Here is a 22,080-nt window from a genome sequence, read left to right on the forward strand (position 1 = left end):
ACAGGACAAAATGGAAGATCAGTGATGTAAAAAAAAAATCAATGGAAAAAATACAGTCTATAGGAAATGTGAGGAAATAACGAAAAACCAACAAATCCCTGCAAAGGTGAGACGAGTGGTCATTAAAACATACGGACTCAGGGACCAGCGAGAGGGCTCAGCGAGGAAAGACACTTGCTGCCAAACCTGGGGGCCTGAGTTTGATCCCTGGATCCCACAGTGCAATAGTCGACTCTTATAGGCTGTCCTGTGATGTCCTTGAATCTGTCACTTCCTCCATCAATCAAACATGTGCTTTTTTAAAACAGTGAAGTCAGTGCCTGGCACCACTAATCATAGAAATGACAAACTAAAACTATGAGATACAGTTTCTAGGCCAGTCAGCTTAGGAAACAAAAAAAATCATGTCTGATAATAATTCCCAAATGGATACGGGAAGAGTGGAGGTGGACTCAGGCTTGTGGTAGGAATGAGAGTAAATTAATTCAGTTGCTCGCAGAAGCAGAGCCTAGAAATGCATGACTTTGAAAGCACGTTCCTGAAGCTGTGAAACTCTACTGGTGCCAGACCCCATGGCGTCACTTGTGACAGACCCCACAGCACCATTTGTCATAGTGTGAAGTTGGGGGGGGGGGTCCCTAAGGAAGTAGGTGAATAAACTGAGATGCTTCTGGGCCAGAATCCATGTGGATGGGTTACCATGGATGGGCTCATGGTTACCATGTGGTAAGTTCAGAATCAAGTTTTATAGACATGTCCATAGACAATATCCTCTGTGTCCATGTGTCCACACATGTGTATGCATGTATGAGGTTATGTGCAGTGAGCCATGAAAACACACACTGTTGAATCCACTGCTGGGCCATGCCAGGCTCTGCTTCCAGGCAGGAGGGAAGTCATGTGACTTCCAAGTCAGGAGAAAACATCTGTGTATTTTATTGCTTCTTCATGAGCTTAAAACTTCTATAGCTTAGAGACCACCAGATGCCAAGTTTTGCTAATTCTGTGGGTATCTGGAATATACTGATATTTGTTATATTGTTCTCTACTTTTTAAAATACTTTAAACAGAATGTTTAAGCATTTTTTTAAAAAGAGGATAGTTGTGGGAAAACTACTTTGAAAAGTGTTAAGGGTTTTGTTGTGCATATAATCTTAGCATTTGGGAGGCTGAGGGAGGAAGATTGTGAGGTACAGGCTATCCTGGCCTGTGGAGCAAAACCTTATCTTTAAAAAGCCTAAATAAATAAAATAATTAAAAAAAAAACAAAGTTAAGAGGTATTGGAGACAGGTAGAGTGCATCCATTTCTATACCCTAAAACAGAGAGGATTTGATATTGGGGTTCACTCCCAAACTTGCCCAACTGTGACTAGGTCTGAGTCACCACACCCTCTTCCTCCCCTGGAGGACAGTCCCCACAGTATCGCAGCCTTCATCACTGCCGTGGAGTGTGCATAGCCAAGTCCATCTACCCTAACCCGGGTCTCGGAGGCCTCTGCTCTCAGATCGCTAGGTCCAGGAAGCTGCTGTGGATTCTGTGGTAGACCAGAAATCAGCATTATTCACTCCTGCCCACGCCTATTGCCAGGCTTTGGGGCAGCTTGGAGTATCGTGACCCCCCTCCCACCCCTCCATAAGCCTCTCCCTTCTAGGGATGAAGGATTGGAAGTCAGGTTTATGCCAGAACTACTCACATTACAGCATACTGCCCAGTGTTTAGAATTCACTAACCATGACTCGTGCTGCCGTCATTGTATGGCTTCCCTCCCGTCCATCCATCCAGCCAACACCAGGAGACCATCAAGGATCTCTCCACTGACAGTGTCCTCCTTTGAGGTAGCAGCAGCAGCTCTGCCTTGTGCTCATTCTACACTGAGAAGTGAGGTATGTCTGTGTCTCAAACAGCCTCAGCCTCCAGCAGGTCCATTCACCAAGGCCACACCCCCAGCTGCCTTTTGGGGCCTAGGTAGATGTAGAGAGGAAAGGGCATTGATGAGGCCATCTGGACCAGCAGGCTGATGATGTCCTGGAGGACCTCCCGATCTCCATTGAGCTGTTGGTCCCAGTATCCCAGATGTGCACAGGCTCACACAGTTTCGGGCAGCAGCATGGAGTTCGGAGCCGAGGACTCTGGTGAGGTCACCTGATGACCACTGGGTGAGTGGGTGGTGGGTAGTGGAGGAGTGAAAGGGTGTGTGTCAGTGGAAGAGGAACTTCATTGTGGGAGGTAGAGTGGCTCTCATTGCGGCAGCAGGGATGGGAGGCAGCTGAGCACACTGGGTACACAGTCAGGAAAGAGACAGATGCGTATAAGTGCTCCTCCAGCTTCCTGACTTTTATTCAGGCTGGGAGCCTAGCCTGTGCGATGGTGCCTCCCACATTCAAAGTAGGTTGCTCTACCTCAGGTCAGCCTATCTGGAAACACCCACACAGACACGCATGTCCAGAGGTTTGCTTCCAAGGTGGTTATAAACATCACCAAATTGACTAGGCAGAATGAACTTGTGTCTTAATGGATGTAAAAACCCAAGATTAACCACTGCAGACAGGTGCTGGGTGGATGGGTGGGTGGGTGAGTAGTGAGGGGAAAGATAGGTGGACAAGTCAAATGAACGGATAGACAGACAGCTAGATGACCTGTCCAGGGGATGTAGTAAGCTGGATGGGAGGTATGAGGCAGAAGCACAAAAGGAAGGATGCTACCCCATGCCCTGAGTACTGATGTCCCAAGTTAGTTCAGATCAGGATATGTATGTATCCCGATAAGCTTGCCTGCAGCCCTTTCTTGGAGCTCCCGGGAAGCAGGCTGCTCCCAGAGAGGGACAAGCAAATTCAGGAGTCCAGCTCTGTCCTTGATCATTGTGATATGAGTTTCTGGTAACACCCAGTGCTGCTATTTATACTTAGGCGTCAACAGATATCCAGGGAGTCGTGGACATAAGCCACACAGATATTGACTTAGCCAGCTACTCCTATATATGCACCCACCTACCCACACACCCAGTGCACCACATAGAGATCCTTTCAAAACCAAGTCTCCCCTCAGGGACAGCAGATGGGCAGTGGAAAGCCTTGAACAGACACACCACCAAAGGACAAATGGCCAGCCTGTGCTGACATATGCAACAAACAACAAATTAAAACATAGAAGAATGAATCATTTTTAAAAATTTCAAAGCAGTATGTAACATTCCTCAACCCGCCTTGTTCCCTGCCAGCCCCTGGCATGGGCTCTGTAGCCTGTGTCCCAGATAGAGCCCCAGATCAGCTCCTCCTTCTAATGTTGCTGCTAAGCAGGCTGTGGACTTTTCAGTATCTGTTTCCTCCCCTGTGGTCCTGGACATGGTCCCCAACCCCTGCCTCAGAACTTTGAAGTCTCTGCCTAGCTGCAAGCAAGTGAACATCTGGAACATATGGTAATTCCTAGGCCTTCTTCACCTGGACAAAGAACATCTGGACACTGGTGGTTTGCCTGGAGGGTTCCCTTCGATCCCAAGTCCTGTCCAGAATGCTGCAGAGCCATTCTTGGTGGGTGTGTTGCTTTGTGTCCTTGCTCTAGAATATGTAGCTGAGAGCAAAGCACTGGCCGGGAATCTAGGCCCCTCAGAGTGGCCTTGGATGGTGGACTAACCGTTCAGTGCCTCTGCTGGCCATGCAGGAGCATTTGGGAGACAAGTGTCACTTTGACAGTAGTGGAGGCCCTGGGTGGAGCCTCCTGCCTGAAAGAGTGGTTCAGTAGATCCACAACCCCAGTATGACCTCCAGCTGTCTCACACAGGCACAAAGGGCTGTTTTCACGGTTCTGGGGAAAACGGGAAAGGGGAAAGGCTGGGGTGCTGTTATCATGATTTTTTCTGGTTTTATCTCTGACACATGGAAAACAGGAATACACTTGAAAATATCTGTGATAATCTCACGTTCCGGGACTATTTTTGTAGACAGCTACAACTGCTTTTAGGTGAATAAGGTTTGCCTAAAATGTGCATGGACAGGAAAAAAAGCAACACAAGTCTGTCTGAAACAGCAGGGGTCTGACCAGGTGAATTCGAGACTGTTTCAAGCTGGAAGGGAAAGCATTTATTCTAATTTTGCACATGATTGGAGGCAGGCAAGTCACCATCGGATCAACACTGAGAAGTCAGCAGCCCTTAGTCAGGGTGGCTTGAAGTCCCGTGTACAGGTGAGATGCTTGGCTTCAGGTGAGGCTCACACTCATGAGCCTCCTGACTGAGTGTAGGTTCAGGAAGCCAGGAAGAGCTTGGGTGGTGTTTGAATAAGAGCCCTTTTGCTGGGAACAGGAATTGACTTCTGGTCTCACACGGCAGCAAGGAGCAAGAAGGGCTGGTTGTGCGGGTCAGATCGCAAGCTGGTCTCTGTGCTTTTCCTCGGAAAGGAAGAAAGAGACAGTGAGGGGAACGTGGCTACGCTGTACTGAGTAGCTGGTACACTCCAAGACAGGAGCCAGTGTTTTGGTGCTGTGATGTGAATCTATGGCTGTACGCATGCTAAGCACTCTTTACCACTGAGCTACAGCCCCAGCCCCAAAGAAGGAATATTTAAAGCGTCAAATCTGACGTGAGTGCAAAAGATAATAGATGATAGTGTTTTTCAAATGAGGGCAGCTGTGGTTTGCAGGTGCCGGGGAGGCTGCCTGGAGTGACGTAGACCTGAGAGATGTGGAACTGTTGAGTTCTGCTGCTTTCTAGCCACAAGCTGGCACCTTCAGACTCTGGGGCCGGGGTGTGCATGTGTTTGGGATCTGCGCTTGAGCACACACACACAAACACACACACACACACACACACACACACATGTTTAAATGCTCATGGGCAGGCATGTGCATATTTGTGACAGCATGGAAGAAGAGTGGGCATTGACACCTGCCCACTCACAGTGCTGTGACCACGCTTTCCTTTCTGAAAATGTCTTAAAGGAGAACCAATGGACACAGGTTACAGACTGATATGGTCTGAAGTTAGATTTTATATTAAGAAACCAACCAACCAAATAACAACAAAATAAATGCTACAAAGGGCCATATTGGGACAATGGAAGGAGTCTAAAGATAGATTGAATATTTAGAAACAGTATTGCCTCATCATTACATTTCTCAGTCTGGGAGTTGGAGAGATGGCTCAGTGCTTCAGAGAATATATTGCTCCCATAAGACATGAGTTCAGTTCCCAGCACCCATTTTGGGATGCTCACTTTAACTCTGGCTCCAGAGAATCTAGTGCCCTTTTCTGGCCTCTGCAGGCACTGTGCACATCTGTACACCCCGCACCCCCAGCCTTCATCCCAACACACACACACACACACACACAAATATACACATACTTTTTAATGTCCTGGTTTGGAGTATTATACCAAGTCCCCATAAGTGCCCTTATCTTGTTACCAGCTGGTGAGTTTAAGCAGATGAGATTAAAAAAACAAAAACAAAAGCAAACTACTTCTGAAATTTCTTTGTAGTTTGAGACTATTTTCAAAACATAAAGCTTAAAAAAGTGTATCTTTATCATCACAGCTATGCAATTTGTATCATTTACAAAGAAGAGAAGAGAGGATAGTGAGGCTGGAAGCGGAGGACTCCCCTAGACTGGACAGGAAGGGGTCTGGCCTATGACCCTGTGCCCCCGCTGGCTTTGTTGGGTGGCCAAGCCCCTGTTCAAAGGGGTTTACAGGCCACGGAAGCACTGAAGTGTAAAATGGAAGGCCGAAGTCAACTGGAAATCAATTGCGGAGAAGAAAAGGTCAGCTGTGTGTCAGGGAGGCCTCCTTGGCCGACTGGATCCAGCCCTGGGGGTGGGGGATGCTCCTGTCCTAAGACTTCCCCTTCTTTGGCCTGCATCCTGGGCCAGTGGGGGAAGGGAGAGCCACAACATGAGGTCCAGACTTCACACTCCAAAATCAAGGCAGTTGGTGGAGCACTCAGGCCTCCCCAAAAGAAAAGTCCCCAGGTGAGTTAGTTCAGTGAAGGATTTACAATGTTCTGACATAACCAAAATATGTGTGCGCATGCATATGAATTACAAAAATATTGGTGGCTCTACATGCAAGCTAAATAGTTTTGGTTTTTCAATTAAAGCCAACATTGAGCAAAATTAAAAATGAATGGTGAAATCCATGCCAATGATTAAAAATTTTTGTTTTTCTTGACTGTAAGTTGATATTAAATAGAACCAAAATGACCGTGACACAAAAGAGAGAGAGCTTTATATGAAACCTCAGATGTCCTTGAAGGGCCCCCGAGCTGTGCGGAGAATGGAACGCATTCTACCCCAGGGCTCTGCCTTCCAGGAGGAAGATAATGGCCCCTCTGGTGTCTCTTGTCTGCTTGACAGTAGATGATTGAAGGCTAAGTGGCTGGTGATAGAAGTGGCTCATCAGCTCCTGGGGCAGGGCTTCCTCTCCTCCTATCTCTGCTTCAGTTCCTCCACAGAGCGCCTTGAAGATTCTCTGGGAAGCCTCCAATACTTGGAAGTGCGTGAGCATCCTAGTGGGGCTTTAGCCAGGGCTTCTTTTGTAAGCCGGAACACGGTGGCAAAGGAACCCTTTGGTTCCAGATTGGAACTATGGTATGTAGTAGAGAGCTAAAAAGCCAGGCAATCAATTCCCAAGACAGGTAGTCAGAGCTGTCGTCAAACATATGCATTGCTTTCAGAGAGAACTGTTCCCAGTGTATGGAGCCTAACACAGGGAGGCCTAGAGTATCATCCACTCTTCAATAATCTGTGACTAGCCATTAGCCTCCCGTTTGCTCCCTCACTATGCTATCATGTATTCATTCATGATCTATCCAACCACCCATTCATTCTCCATCCATCCATCATCCTCCATCCGCTCATGTACTATCCATCTATCCACTCATCGTCCTCTTAGCCTTCATCCATCCCTCACCTACCCACCTCTGTGTACATCCACCCCACCTGTCTTAGTCTACGTGAATCACCATAACAAAATACCAGCGCCTCGGTGGCATAATCAAGACATTTAGTTGTACACTTCTGGAAATGTAAGTCAAGGTGCTAATGAAGTTCCGGGTGAAGGCTCTCTTCTTCTATTGCACATGGCCATCCTAATATGGCCTTTCTTTTGTTCACTTGTGGAGAGAAAGATCCCTGGTGTCTGTTTCTGCTTTTATAAAGACACAATGACTCATTGAATTTGACATTGTGATATCACTCAACCTTGATTACCCTGCCCCAAATCTTTATCTCTAAATAAAATCTTATTGAGAGTGGGGCCTTAATATATAAATTTTGACGAGTCTATAGTATTCATCCATCAGTCTCCCTTCCATTCACTCATTTTTTCGATCTGTCTTGGATTTTTTTTTCAATTAGTTTTTAAGACAAGATCTTGCTTTGGTGTCCAAGAGGGTCAAACTCACGGCAATTCTCCTGGTTTAACCTTCCTATTGCTGGGGTTATAGGTGTATTAGGTATTTTTTTCTTTTTGCTATGATGAAATAATCCGGCAAAAGCAATTTATATGAAAATGGTTTGTTTTGGATCAGCTTGTGGTGAAATCACAGTGGCAGGCATTTGAGGGAGGTGGTCATTTTGTATCTGAAAATCAGGAACAGAGCAAGGAATGTTAGTGCTCAACTCAGTTTCCCCTTTCTATGCTGGTCTCGGCCCAGCCCATGCAGAAGTGCTGTCCTCGGTTCAGTAGATCTTCTCACCTCAGCTAACCCAACCCAGACAATCTCCTGTAGGCATGTCTAGAGGTGTGCCTCTTGGGTTATTCTAGACCCTGTCAAGTTGACAATCGATACAAGGCATCCTGATGGGCACGAGCCAGGATCCCCAGCTTGCCATTTCTTCTCTGTCAGTCCATCCATCCATCCATCCATCCATCTATCCACAGATATTGATTGAACATCCACTTTGCCTCAGTAATTTTCTAGGTATAAGGGATACTTCAGCAAACCATCAATTCAATTTGAGAGGTAAACAATTATAAATAAACAAACACAAAAATAGCTATAGCAATGCCAGGGTGCAGTACTAAATAATTAACACTTTTACCTCCAGCCAAGGATTGAACAATAAGAGGAGTACCCAGGAGGATTCTGCGTTGCAGAAGCCCCGTGGATTAAGAGGTCTTCAGAGCCTCTCCTTGTGTTTTCCCCAGTTACTGGGAATTACAGTTACTGACATGCCCAGCCACCCCACTGCTCAGGCCATTGACAGTGGGAGCCATGCACTCACCAGACTCTCAGTTCTGGTCCATAGTGAGGATGCTGACTACTCCCAAAGGCCCATGTGGTTGAGGTTTGATCCCCAGAGTGGTGCCATTGGGATGTGGTTGGATCTTTGAGAGATGAGGCTTAGTCTCGAGTGATGTGTGCAAGATGCCTCCCCACATGATGGGTTGGAACATCTAAAACCATGACCTAAACTAAGATCTTCCTTCTCACAACTCTTTTGCTCAGGCATCCCTGGCCACAGTGATGAGAAGCCTTACTGACACAGCAGGGAAAAGCCAAGGCTGAAGGTCGATGGATATGGAGCAGGGTCAGTTCTGATGAGTGGTCTGGATGCTGCAGGATGTGGCTTGCTGTCATCCCTATAAGAGATCAGAGGTGAATGCAGGCTCACTCTTCCTGTCTGCAACACACCCACACAAACACACACACACACACACACACACACACACACACACACACACACCTTGGCACTGCCCACCTCCGCTTCTAAGGATCACAACACCTTCCTGTGTTGTGTCAACACACTGAGGACAAAGACTTTAGCACATGAAACTATGAGAGATTCACTCAAATCTACCCAAAGCACAGCAATTTTAGGGAATGTATTGTTTGATTTTTAAAATAAATTTACTACCATTTTCCCCATCTTAGCAATTTCTAATTTAATTCCATCGTGTTTGGAAAAGATATGCAGTATGATTTTTAATTTTTAAACTTTTACTGAGAGTTATGTTGTGGCTTAACAGCTGGTCTATCCTGGAGACTGTTCTCGGTGCGTTAGAGAAAACTATCCATTGAAGTGCTGTTGAGTGCGAGCTCTATGTGCATTTGCTAAGCCTGGTTAGTTTACATGACTGTTCAAGTCTAATATTTTGTGATTTTTTTTCCAGCATAATTGTTCTACACATTGTTTGAAAGGCGGGAGCATCCCTATAGCACATGTGGTGACTGATCTTCTCTGTGAACTTGATACTATCTGAAATCAACTATGACACTTGCCTCATGGTAGTTCTGCGAGGGCATTTCCAGGAAGGAGTCACTGAAGGGAGAAGGTCTCCACAGAGGGGTAGCATCTTCTGACACATCACAGCTATAAAGAAGCCCAGGGAAAGGGCAGTGTTGCTTGCTTGCCTGCCTTCTTTTAATGATGGTGAATGTGCACTGCTGCCACTGCCGCTGCCACCATCCTCCACTGGTGACAGACTCTAGCCTCTTCTACCTTCCACCATTGACTGAGAACCAGTAGCTCTTGAGGGATCCTTCAGGTCTTCAGATGCAGATTGGGACATCTGGGGCCCTCAGATCTATGGTCCAAACAGCTGCTGGGTTGCCAACCCCTCCAGCACGCAGACAGCCACTGTGGAAGAACCCAGTCCTTATTGTGTAGGCCATTTTGATAAATCCTCTGGTAGAATATCAGTACACTCTACCATTTCTGTTCCTCTAGAGAATCCGCCCAAACCCACTATGTCTATTTGATATGCTTCCTGTTTTGACCTATATGCATTCCCCTGAAACCATCGCTACACTTAACACAAAGAACATATTCATCACTCCCAAGTGTCCTCATACCTCTAAATATTCTCTTTGCAGCTCTTTAGTTAATAAATTTTATGTAATTGAATAGAGCATAAGGAGATCAAGATGCATATAGTGGTTACTATAAAGGAAACATCGTCTAACCACGGCCTGTCGTGAAGTAGCGCATCCGCAATGCTCAGACAATCACTTCATCCCTCTTCCAGCGCATCCTGCACTCTTCCTCACGGGAACCACTATTTTTCTAACTAGTTCCAGTACAGCATGGTTGTAAAACCACTTCCTGTTGTCCTAGAAGCGGGATGACCATGACAAAGTGGTACTCGACAGTTCTCTTCTGCCATCCAGCAGTGTTTGGCAATCCCAGTGGTTCCTGGCTTTGCCTGTTCTTAGATCTAAAAGTTGAATATTGAGGGCAGTTAATAGGAAGGAAATGGAATTACCCATTTCTTCCTTATTTTTGTCCTTTTGGATTTATATATCGTGTAGCTCTGTATTATGCATATGTATTTATAATGATTGTATCTTTCTAGTTAATAAATGCTTCACCATTATAACATGTCTCTTTAAGGGGATGGGGATACAGTTCAGTTGACAGAGTCCCTGCGAAGCATGTGTGAATCCCTGGATTTGATTTCTAGCTCCACAGAAACTGATGTGATGCTACATGCACATAATCCTAGCCCTTGAGAGACCAGGACAGTGTTCAAAGCCAGCCTGGACTATGTGAAACCATGCTCTGCACCCCACTTTTCATCTATTACCAAGGGTGTCTTTAAGGTCAACCTTGTGTATTGGCACAGCTTTCTTTTTCTAGCATACATTAATTATACAGAGTAAGGGACTTCATTAGGACATTTTTATATATGTATAACATTCTTTGGCATTTAAAAAATTATATATTTTTAACAAAAATACCATTCAAACTAGTAATGGCTTATTAAGTAATTCTGAACGTAGCTCATTTTTTTGGTTGATTCTCTTCGTCTCCATCCTTCCTTCATCCTTCCGCCCCTGGCAGCCCCCTTTCTGCTTTCACGAACCGTGTGTTCCTCTCATGTGATGCATTCTTTCATGAGTTTTCATGGTCAAACTGTCTTTCTTCTTCCTCCATTGCTTTTAATGTTTTTTTTTTCTTCAGTGTTAGCTTGCTTACAATTGATCGGCCTTATTTGTGTTTTCTTCAGGTGCTCCCATTTCTCCATTAATTTTAAGAACTAGTCTTACTAGCTATAGCTGTCTTAGTTGGCAGTTATTTATTTTCAGGATCTGAAGTATATCGGTTTTTGCTTTTTCAACTTTTGTAGTTGCTAATGGAAGATCTGCTATTATTCTGAAATGTCTGCCTTTTTGAGTTGTTGTTTCCCCTTATAGCACTTCCTGTTGTTTCTTTGGTTTGTATTTTTGATGTCTTGATTATGACATGTCATGAACAGACAGGGTCTCCTCTAGCTGTTCTTATTTAGGATTCTAAATGTCTGTCTTCTTTGATGTTTATTTCCTTCCCTAAGTTTAGGGATATTTTTCCTCTAAATTCATTGAATAACTTGTCTGTGCCTGTTGACATTATCCCGAGTCTATCTTTTACTCCATGGGCTTTAAGGCTCCATTTCTTACACATATTCTGGGATTCTTAGAAGCATTGGTAATGTTTACTAATTTTTATTCATATATGTCTGAACTGACATTCATTCTTCTGTGATAATGATTTCTGATCTATTTTTTTTTTGTTGTTGTTGGTTTTTTTTTTTTTTAGATTTTATTTATTTATTTATTATATGTAAGTACACTGTCGCTGTCTTCAGACACTCCAGAAGAAGGAGTTAGATTTTGTTACGGATGGTTGTGAGCCACCATGTGGTTGCTGGGATTTGAACTCCGGACCTTCGGAAGAGCAGTCGGGTTCTCTTACCCACTGAGCCATCTCACCAGCCCCCTGATCTGTTTTTTTTGTTTTGTTTTGTTTTGTTTTGTTTTTGATTATCTTTCATTTCCAGGTTTGTTTGGGTTCTTTTTTTGATGTTTTGGTATATGGTCTTCTATATTTAAAAAGTTTCTCCACATTATTGTTTTGTTCACTCTGTCACTCTCATGTCGAGGTATTGAGTGGATTTTCACAGTGTGCTGGTTGGTTTGTCACCTTGACACAAACCTAGATTGATCTGGGAAGAGAGAATCTTCCTCATGTAGGCAAGTTTGTGGGCAACGTTCTTGGTTGATTATTACAGTGAGAGGGCTCAGCCTACCACATATGGGCTACATCACTCCTGATCAGGAGATCTTGTCTAGGATCAAGCAGACTGAGCAGGCCATGGTGAGAAAAGGCACGAAGCAGCGGTCCTCCGTTTCTCCTATGCCAGTTCCTGCTTCCAAGTTCCTGCCCTGAGCTCCTGGCCTGACTCCCTGGGTGATGGAGAGCCACCTAAGAGTTGTAGGGTAAATAAATCCCCCCCCCCCCAAGCTGCTTTTGGTCCTGGTACTTGTCATGGCAACAGACACCCTGAGACAGTTTGTTCATATAACTATTTGACTCCTCTGTATGGTCACTGATCCTTTTAAAAGTAAGACTCTTAACTACTTTTTTTCTGACATTTTCACTATCTACTATAATTTGATTTCCATTCTTAGGAGCTCATAAGGTTGGGAGCATGTCACAGTGTGGTGATGTCTCATAGTCTATGTTTCCTTGATGTGTTCTGTGCATCCATAGGGATAAAAGTGTTTTCCAGGTTTCACTTGTGCCTCTTCTCTGCCCTTCAGGTTGTTTGTTTTGTTTCTTCCTCATACTCCCAGAGGGCTCGTCACTAGGAATTGAATTTCTCGCTGCTATTTATGGGGGAGATGGCTATAGCTTGTCCTACTACCTACTAATTTACTAGCAATCTCAATGCTCCCTTAGTATGGGAAACACTGTACACTTCAGTTTTGCTCCTTTTATGATTCAGAGACAATGGCCTTGAGGCGCAGGTTTGGGAAAGTGTGTTTTATAAATATCTTTAGAGCTCTGGGTATCAATATTTAAGCAGTGAAATAGGGGAGCTATGAGGTAAGGGAGGAAGACCATGGTAAAGTGTGAATGATAAAGAAAGGATATGGGGTGGAGGTGTGAGAGGCTATACTGAGACTTGTAGCTTTGTGGAAAAGAAGGGCTTCAAAGCTGTGGGGGATAAGGCACTGCCTTGAAATTCTTATCAGTTACAGCAGAAGCGAAAGCACACTAGCTTAATTAACCTACAAAACTGTAAACAAGAATTTAAAAATCAGAAATCTAGAAAAAGCCAAAGTAACTAAAAAGCTTCAAAACAGGAAGTACCAGGAAACAAAGTATTAATCTCTTACTCTGTTTCTTTTCTCGCTGGTATAATTTGTATCAGGTAGAAGGAAAGATTGTTAGTCTCAACGGTTCAGACAAATCAAACCAGCATCCTTTTGCAGATGGGAAGGCCATCTGTGGCCTTGGTTTTAAATGGATGTGTGTTCCAGTGGAAGACTCAGTTGCACAATACAACTTTACACACCACTTTACACACAATCTCCCTTGTAGATTACCTAGGGGTGGCAGGGGCAGGCATTACTTTCTGTGGTTGGCAGTCTTGCCATCAGGTGTCGTGGCCATAGCTGTGCCACACTCTGATGGTTCCCCTGCTCTGGTCTGCTCTGATCAGGTGTCATGGCCATAGCTGCATCACATGCTGTTGGTTCCCCTGCTCTGGTCTGCTCTCTGTGTTTGCTTTCAGCATCCATAGCAGTTCCTTTTTGTTGCTGTGATAAAACTCCACGAATGGATAAACAAACATCCATATAATAAACTTTCCAGTGATAAAAAACAAAACACTTTTGGTTGCTATGATAAAACACTTACTTTGGATTAAGGGAGAGTTCATAATAGTGAGGGTGGCAGCAGTTGCTAGGGCAGGAAGCTGGGAGGTCATAGTATCTATCCCACTCAGAAATCATCAAGTGAACTACATGCGAGGTGCTCATCAACACTGAGACAATGTACAGTGTCTTTATAAAGGGGGTGCCATGGTTAGTTCTGTTGTTGCTTGACTATCTGGGAAGAGGGAACATTATTGAATTTCCTCCATCAGATTATCCCATGAATGTGTCTGGGGGTCATTTTCTTGATCACTAATTGATGGAGGTCCCAGCTCATTAACTTTACACAGGTGGGCCTGGCCTCTATAAGAAAGCTTGCTGAGCAAGCCAGGAGGAACAAGTCCTTAGAGTGTGTTCCTTCATTGTCTCTGCCTCAGTTCCTGCCTCCAGGTTCCCACTGTAAGCTCCTGCCCTGACTTCCCTTGATGATGGACTATATCTATAAGCCGAATGAAATCTTCCCTTCCCAAGTTGCTTTTGGCCATTGTTTCTATTGCCCTAATGGTAACACTGTGATCAAAACCACTTATGAAAGAAAGCCTTTAATTGGCTTGCACTTTCAGAGGATTAGAATCCATGATGGCAGAGCAAAGGAACAACTGAGAGTCACGTCTCAGTGCTAGGACAAGCACAAGACACAGGTGAAAGGATGTTCTGCTAAAGCAAACACGTGAAAGGACGTGTGGCCGGGCATGGTGGCCACAAGCCACAAGACAGAAAGAGAAAGAAAGACACAGGGAATTAAATCAGTCATTTGAAGCCCACCCTCAGTGACAAACTTCCTCCAATAAGGCCGCATCTCCTAATCCTTCCCAAGCAGTTCCACCAACTGGGGAAAAGTATTCAGATATTCCATCCTGTGGGGGCCGTTCTCGCTCAAACTACCACAGTCATAGTGTGCATCACAGCAGCAGAAAGAAGACTAGGACAAGGGGTGTAATTTTATTTTTTGTCAGGTAGAGGGTTGAACTCCGTCAAGAATTCTAGGCAAATTCTCTACCACTTAGCTAAATCACTAACTCCAGGTTTGCTTTCTTTCTTTTTTTTTTATTACATATTTTCCTCAATTACATTTGCTTTCTTAGTCTTTTAGGTGAGTATACATAAAGTAACGAGTTTATTACAGCACTTTTATGTGTATGTATCAATATACTCCCCGCAGTCCTCCATAGGTCTTGCTTCTCTCTGGTTGGTTCCCTACCTTCCCAAACACTTTTCTTCTCTAATTTCTCCTATGTTACTTCATTTATCTCCCCTCACCAATATGATTTCTTCTTCCCATTTCACAATCACTTCCATAGTTTCATGAACCCCTGAAACCCTTTCTTGAATAAGTGCACACATCTATGTAACTTTAAGTCTACATTAGTAGATAGTAGTTTTCTTTCTGATTACAGAGTATTTCACTTAATATAATGATTTCCACTTCTGACCATTTTTTTTTGCAAATATCATGATTCCATTTTTTATGGGTGAATAAAATTCCACTGGAGATAAAGACCTCTTCTTTATTCTTAAAAATAAATTCCTTTTTCTCTTTTATTGAAAATAGATCTTTTCTCATATAGTATATCCTGATCACAGCTTCCATTCCACCTACTCATCCCAGGCCTCCCCACTCCCCTCCCATTCAGATCCAGTCTTTTTCTGTCTTTCATTAGAAAAAAACATGCTTCTAAGAGATATCAACAAAACATAACAAAATAAAATATAAGGTAAGCCAAAAACCATCACAGCAAAGTTGGACAAAGCAAATAAACAGAGATAAAAGATCCCCAAGAGAAGGTATAAGAACCTGAGACCCACTCATTCACACACTCAGACATCCCATAAAAATACTAAACCCAAATCTATAAAATATATACAGAGAACCTAGTGAGACTGTGCAGGCCCCATGTTAGCTGTTTCAGTCTCTGTGAGTTCATGTGAGTTTTTCTCAATTGATTTAAATGTCCATGTTCTTCTAGTGTTCCCTGTCCCCTCTGCCTCTCTTTCTGCATCTTCTCCCTGAGCTCTGAGGGGAGGAAGATATCCCATTTAGAGCTGTTTCTCTCTCTCTCTCTCTCTCTCTCTCTCTCTCTCTCTCTCCCTCCCTCCCTCCCTCCCTCCCTCCCTCCCTCCCTCCCATCTTCCTTACAACTTTATAACTTTCTCTTCCTTTCCTCCTCCTTCTTCCCCACTAACCCACTAAGTACAGTTAGTGCTGCATGGGTGAGGAGCCATCCCAGAAGCATGGGAAATCTACACGTAGCCAGACCCTCCCTCATAAAAGCATGGTTCCTCCTCCTCCCCCAGCCAGCTATCAACTACAGAATGCTCCACGGTGAGGGGCGGGGCCTTGGGAGCCCCTCCCCGGTCTATGCTGGAAGTTTGGCTGGCTTGATCTGTGCACGTCTTGTGTAGGTAGATGCTATGCCTGCATGTGTATGATAGCCGTGTCATGTGCAGCAGACCACATTTCACAGCATCCCTCCCTCGATCCTCTGGCTCTTCAGTCTTTTCTGTACTCTGTTTGAGGATGTTCCCTGAGCCTTGATGAGGTGATGGCAGCTGGTGTTGATAGAGATGCCTTTTTAGGGAACGAGTGCTCAGTCTCTTCTCAGCATTTTGACCAGCTGTGCATCTCAACATTGACTGCTACCCAATGCCAAAATAAAATAAAAAAATTATTTTTCTTTTACTTAATTTCTCTGGGGCTTTTATCATGAAAAGATGCTGAATCATCACAGACTTTTTCTGCATCTATTAAGATGATCCTACTATTCTGTCCTTCCGTATATTTATGTGTTATATTACTTATTTGCATACGTTGAACCAACCATGTGTCCCTAAAATGAAACTAATGGGTGAGCCCAATGTATGATCTTCTTAATTTTTTTGGTTTTGTTTTTGTTTTCTGTGTTTTGTTTTGTTTTAAATTTAGGCTGCTAGGATTTTAGCTTCTGTGTTTATCAAGGACATTAGTCTACAAATTGGTCTATAATTTTCTTTTGTTTCTGCTCTTCTCCTAATTTTGTATCAAGGCAATGTTGACATTATATAAAGACCTCAGTAATGTTTGTTGCCTTTCTGTTTATGGAAGAGTTTGAAGAGCACTGGTATGCTTTTCTTTAAAGGTTTGTAGACCTCACAGACCCATCTGGTCTTGGCTTTTCTTCATGGGAAGATTTCATTACTGCTTCACCCTCACTGACTCTTATGGTCCTGTTTAAGTTGTCTATAACTTCTTGATTGATTTTGGATGGTTAATCTTGACTATCAACTTGATGAGATCTGGAGTCATCTAGAAGACAAACCTCTAAGCATGTCTGTGAAGACTTTCCTAAAGAGGGTTGAGTGACCGAGTCAAGGATCATCTGCTCCCAGAGCTTCAGCTCCTTTCCACGGGCAGCGTATAGGTGGTCCAAGAAGAAACTCGTGTTGCTCACCTACCTGCCTTTACTTCTTCCTGACCCAGTACATCTGTGGTTTTTGCTGTTGCTATTACTGCCCTCTTCTGGTGATCATGCTCCAGCATGGTTTTGGCCTTCCAACATGGACCACGTGTCATTGACTCCAGGACTCCTCAGGCCAACCATACCAGCTTTCGACTGCTAAGTCATCCAGCTTCAGGTGAAGAGCAGCTCTGGGGTTCTCAGCATGTCTTGTGTGCCAGCGGCCATTGCTGGATCACGCACGCTATTATGGGTATGTAGAGCCTACCTCATAAATCTCCCTTGCTAGTGCGTATATAGTCTATCCATTTTGTTCCTCTGGAGTTCTTTTAATATGATAGGTCATACATGTATAAGGATTTATCAGTTAACTCTTCATCTTCCATCTCTGGGGAATATAAAATTTCAAAGTATTCCCTCATGATGCTGTGGAATTCATTCAAATCTATAACAACCTCCCCTTTCAATCTCTAATTTCATTAGTTTTGATCATCTCTTTTTCTTTTGGTTAGTTTCAGTAGGGTGATTGTCAGTGTTTTGTTTTGTTTTTCAAAGTGTCAACTCTATGTTCTATCAAGCCAGTGTATTAATCTTCCATTCTTTATTTCATCAACTTCTGATTTTAATTATCTCTTACTATGTATCAATTTGGCTTTTAGGTTGTATCTTAGTTACTTTTTCATTGCCTCAATAAAATACCCTGAAAGAAAGGAAGGCTTTGTTTTCGCTTACAGTTAGAGGGGAAATATACTCTGTTGTGGAGAAGACACGATGGCAGGTAGGACAGGCACTCTGGTGAGAGCAGAAGGATGCTTGGTCATGTTGTAGCTGCACTCAGGAAGTGTAGAGTGAACAGGAAGTGAGGCCTGAAGCCAAGCTTCTTCTGTGGCCACTTCCTTCAGGTTCCACAGCCTTCCTAGACTGCACCACCCAGTGGGAACTAAGCTCAAATAGGTAAGCCTGTGAAGTACATTTTACATCCGAACCATAATAGATGATTATTTTCTAGGGCTTTGAATTACAACATTAGGGTGTTTATTTGAGATCTTTACTATTTATAATAAGGTCAAACTTAATTGTATGCAGCTGGCCATTCTTTCTAATTTTTAAAAATATAAGCTATGCATTTTCCTCTTAAAATGACCTTAACTGTGTCCCTTTCTCCTAGGATTGCCTTAGATGTGTCCCTTCCTCTTAGGACTGCCTTAGCTGGATCCCAAAAGCTCTGGCATGTTTATTTGATTCTTGGAATTTAAAATTCCCTGGTTTCTTCAATGACCCACTGACCTCTCATGGGGGCGTATGGTGAGAGTCCATGCTTTTATAGTTTTTCTCCTGTGAGCTTCTGGTTTCTTGTACTATGATCTTATAAGATATAAGGACTTATTCTGGTTCCACTTCACTTGTCAAAGCTCAGCTTGTGGCATAGAATGTGGCTTCCTTGAAAGAAAGTTCGATTGGGTGAGGAGAACAGTGTGTGTGGAATACTCTTACGTGCCTGTTGAGTCTGCTCGCTCTCCAGTGCACTTTCACTCTGGACAGTTGTTGCTGTTATTGATTTTTAGTTTGTATGACCTTTATGAGAGTGAGGTATTGGAATCATCGGCTGTAATTGTAGCAGGACCTATGTGACCTTTTATGCCCATTAGTGCTTATTTTATAAAATTGGGAGCACTAACATTTGGTCTGTGAATTTGTACAATTTTTCATCTCCTCAGCGTATTGTTACATTCATTAATGCATAATGGGCTTCTTCTTAAAAAATATTTTATTCTTTGAGAATTTCATATAATGCATTCTGATTATATTCATTCCTAGCTGCTCCCCTTAACTCATCTGAGAGTCATGCCACTTCCCCACTCCCCACAACTTCATGATCTTTATTTTAAAACATGTAATAACCCGTAGACTTCAATTCGTGTTGTCCATATACTTTCAAAGTGTGGTCAACCTACCAGAAACCACACTCTTAGAGAAAACTGACTCTTTCTCCCTCAAGAGATACCAACTCTCTGTAACTTCTCAGTTATGGGTAGGGACTCATAAGCACCCTTTCCCATCCATGCCAGGAAGTGGATTGGCTTGCCCTTGTGTAGGTCTTGTGCAGACAATCACACCACTCTAAGTTCATGACTGAAGAGGTCCTATCATGTCCAGAAGACACATTTACTCTGGTACAGAGGTCTCTGATCTCTGGCTCTGATGATCTTATGATCTCTGTTTTTTCTGTGATGGTTCCCAAATCTTGAGGAGCAGGTGTGATGTAGATGACCTCTTTGTGGCTGACACACACTCTGATGGTCACTTATTCACTGCACTTTGACCAGTTGTGAGTTTATGTGTTAGCAACCACCACCGACTTCACAAAGAAACTTCTCCTATGAGGTTGGAGGGCTACCCTAATCTATGAGTAGAGACATAATTTAGATTGCAGCTTGATTCTGTATCAATTTAGCAATAAAATAATATAGTGGGTTGACCCCTGGGCATGTGGGCTGCTCAACCATGGAAACCTTGGCCAGATTTGTAATGGTGATTGTTTCTTCCTGTGGAACAGGCCTTAAATCTAAACAGAAAGTGGTTGGTTACCTTTATTTATGCTACCATTTTGTATCCACAAGTGTAACTTGCCAGGCCAGTCATTACTGAAGTTCACAGGATTCACAGGGGGATAAAACAGCTGATGACTGCGCTGCCCCAGCAGCCTGCATAGCATCTTCCAGTATTATGAGAGCTAGCCAGTAGAATGAAAACTCTCTAGTCAGTCCCACCTTGATTTCTCCATGTTCTGCAACCAGCATTTCTCAGGAACACAGCCTTAACAATGGGGCACATTTTGATAAATGTATTGCCAGGAATTTTTGCCAGTGTGAAAGCATTATAGACTATACTCCATGGGACTAGTGTAACCTCCTCCACTACACATCTAGGATATGAGGTATATATTCAGTGTGGCCTATATATTAATTTGGATGTGTGTGTGTGTGTGTGTGTGTGTGTATCACATAGCCCAGGCCATAATGCATATAAAGGTCATAATAAACAAGACAGTAAGATTAAATCAATCATAAATGGGACATGGTTCAGAAGGTAATGGCACTTGCCACCAAGGCCAGCAACCTGAGCTCCATCCTGGGACTCTACTGTAGGAGGAGAGAATGCTCTTTTGCAAGTTGTCCTCTAACCTCCGCCTACACACCATGGCATGAACCTTCTCCCCCCACAAAATACATAGGAAAAAATAAAAAATAAATCAGGAATGCAGGAAAGAAACCCAGCAAGCACACAGTGTGGAAAGCTGCCAGCACAATGCTGTGCACTGTTCACAGCTTTTATGAGTAGATAGATGTACATACTAAAATAATAGCAGAGACTGAAACACAACCAGTAGCATAGCTATTTACTATCACCGTCAATTATTACATACTGGACACAGTTATATTGCTGTGCTTTGTATATGTGGCGCTAAGGCTTGAACTTATGGCCTCACACATGCTAAGGACACTTGCTACCATTGAGCTTCACAGCCTTGAACTGTGCTTTGTTGTAGAATATCCACCAGAGAAGTCTTCTCAGACATGGGTTCAGGCTAACACTGTCTGTATTATCTGCCTAGCAACTACGCGGGGTGTTTGGGATCCCAATGTTGTCCTGAGCCTTTCTTGGGTTCAACTTTTGAAACACAAAAACCACACCCCAGGTTGATACACTCCAGTTAGCAAGAATAGTTAGCTGGACGTGAAACCACAGAAACCAAAAAGCATGGTTAGTACACTTAGGGACTTTTCTGGAACTATGGACTTTGATGGATTAGGGTTTGGGGATGGCAGTGTGTGTGCGTTTGATTGTTTTTTGTTTTGTTTTTGTTCTCAGGTAGTGCTGCCGACTTGCTGAGTTTTATGATCTGAATGGTACTTTCATCATGGCGTCAGTTATGTTACATCCGAAGCCTGTAACACTTTCACGCAAACAACAGCGCAGAGAGCTCCCTTTTACCAGCATTGCCAGAAATCTGTGACCTGTATGTTGTGCTGTAACATTAATGATTAAAATGCCACCACAGGAAGAGTCTTTTCAGCTCCATTATAATCTTAAGCAACCACTGTCAAATCTGTTGATGGAAAAATCATTATTCAATGTGTGACTCCTTTGCCTTGTGGGTTTCAGACCTCTGCATTTAATTGTGGCCATTTTGTTGAGAATTTCAGATAGTGAAATTACGTGAAGTGTTTGGTCTGCCAAGTTTAACTGGAAGGTTTATTGATCCTCCCACCAATCTCAAACGTTCTTCGGAAAATCTGGGACATGATCCATCCCACTGCAAGATCATGAGCTCAAAGCCATCCTTGAAGCTCCTGACAGACATGAACTCATTACAGATGGAGCATGGGAGATAATGCAGCTAAAGGATCAAAGTCAGAATCCCAATAGACCCAAATCCCAAGATTTCCTGGAAACCCATGAACCTTAAAGGAGCCACATAGGGCATATGAGCTGCTCTGAATGTCATCTGACCTAGGCAGGAAGCAGTTCTGCTATGTCTCATTTGTCCAGGGCCCAAGAGCCTCTCCCAGTTATCAAATAACCACTATGTGCCAGCCAACACCCTTCTCTGACCTCCAAATAGCCCTATCGGATAGCAACTCAAGGACATGCCATTGCTTCCTGAGTGGCCCACTGGAGTCGGACATAGAGACTCTCTGGGGATCTCTCAGAGAAGCTCTGGTCCCACTTTGCTGCAACACACCAGGACTCACTCCTGAAGAAGTGTGAAGTAGGAAGTGTCCATGGTTTTCTCCTCACACACAGAGAGAGCTAAACGCTCTCACTGGGACCCAATGAAGCCTACATGTGGGCTAAGTTTGGAGGAAGATTCTAGATGTCTATGCTTCTGTGCTCTTTGCTGCTGAGGGCTGTCTTTTCTGAGCCAGAAAGGTGGTGCCCTTGGGTGTGGCTAGCCGGTGTCCCCTCAGTGTACATAAGATGACAACCCAGACTGGAGAAGTTGGCCA

The 22,080-nt window shown here is 43.7% G+C and overlaps 1 long non-coding RNA gene across 2 annotated transcripts; it reads left to right on the plus strand.

The window, feature by feature from the left end:
- Positions 1-3,295: 3,295 nt before the first annotated feature.
- Gm30557 lies at positions 3,296-21,131 on the plus strand. 2 transcript variants are annotated; one of them, XR_377995.2, is made up of 3 exons: positions 3,296-3,529; positions 8,442-8,523; positions 9,107-10,343. It is a non-coding gene; the product is annotated as a predicted gene, 30557 (long non-coding RNA). The 2 variants fall into 2 exon arrangements; XR_377996.1 differs by lacking the exons at positions 8,442-8,523; positions 9,107-10,343 and adding an exon at positions 20,942-21,131.
- The last annotated feature ends 949 nt before the right edge of the window (positions 21,132-22,080 follow it).

This window comes from Mus musculus, chromosome 6 (assembly GCF_000001635.26).
Source record: "Mus musculus strain C57BL/6J chromosome 6, GRCm38.p6 C57BL/6J".
NCBI lineage: Eukaryota > Metazoa > Chordata > Mammalia > Rodentia > Muridae > Mus > Mus musculus.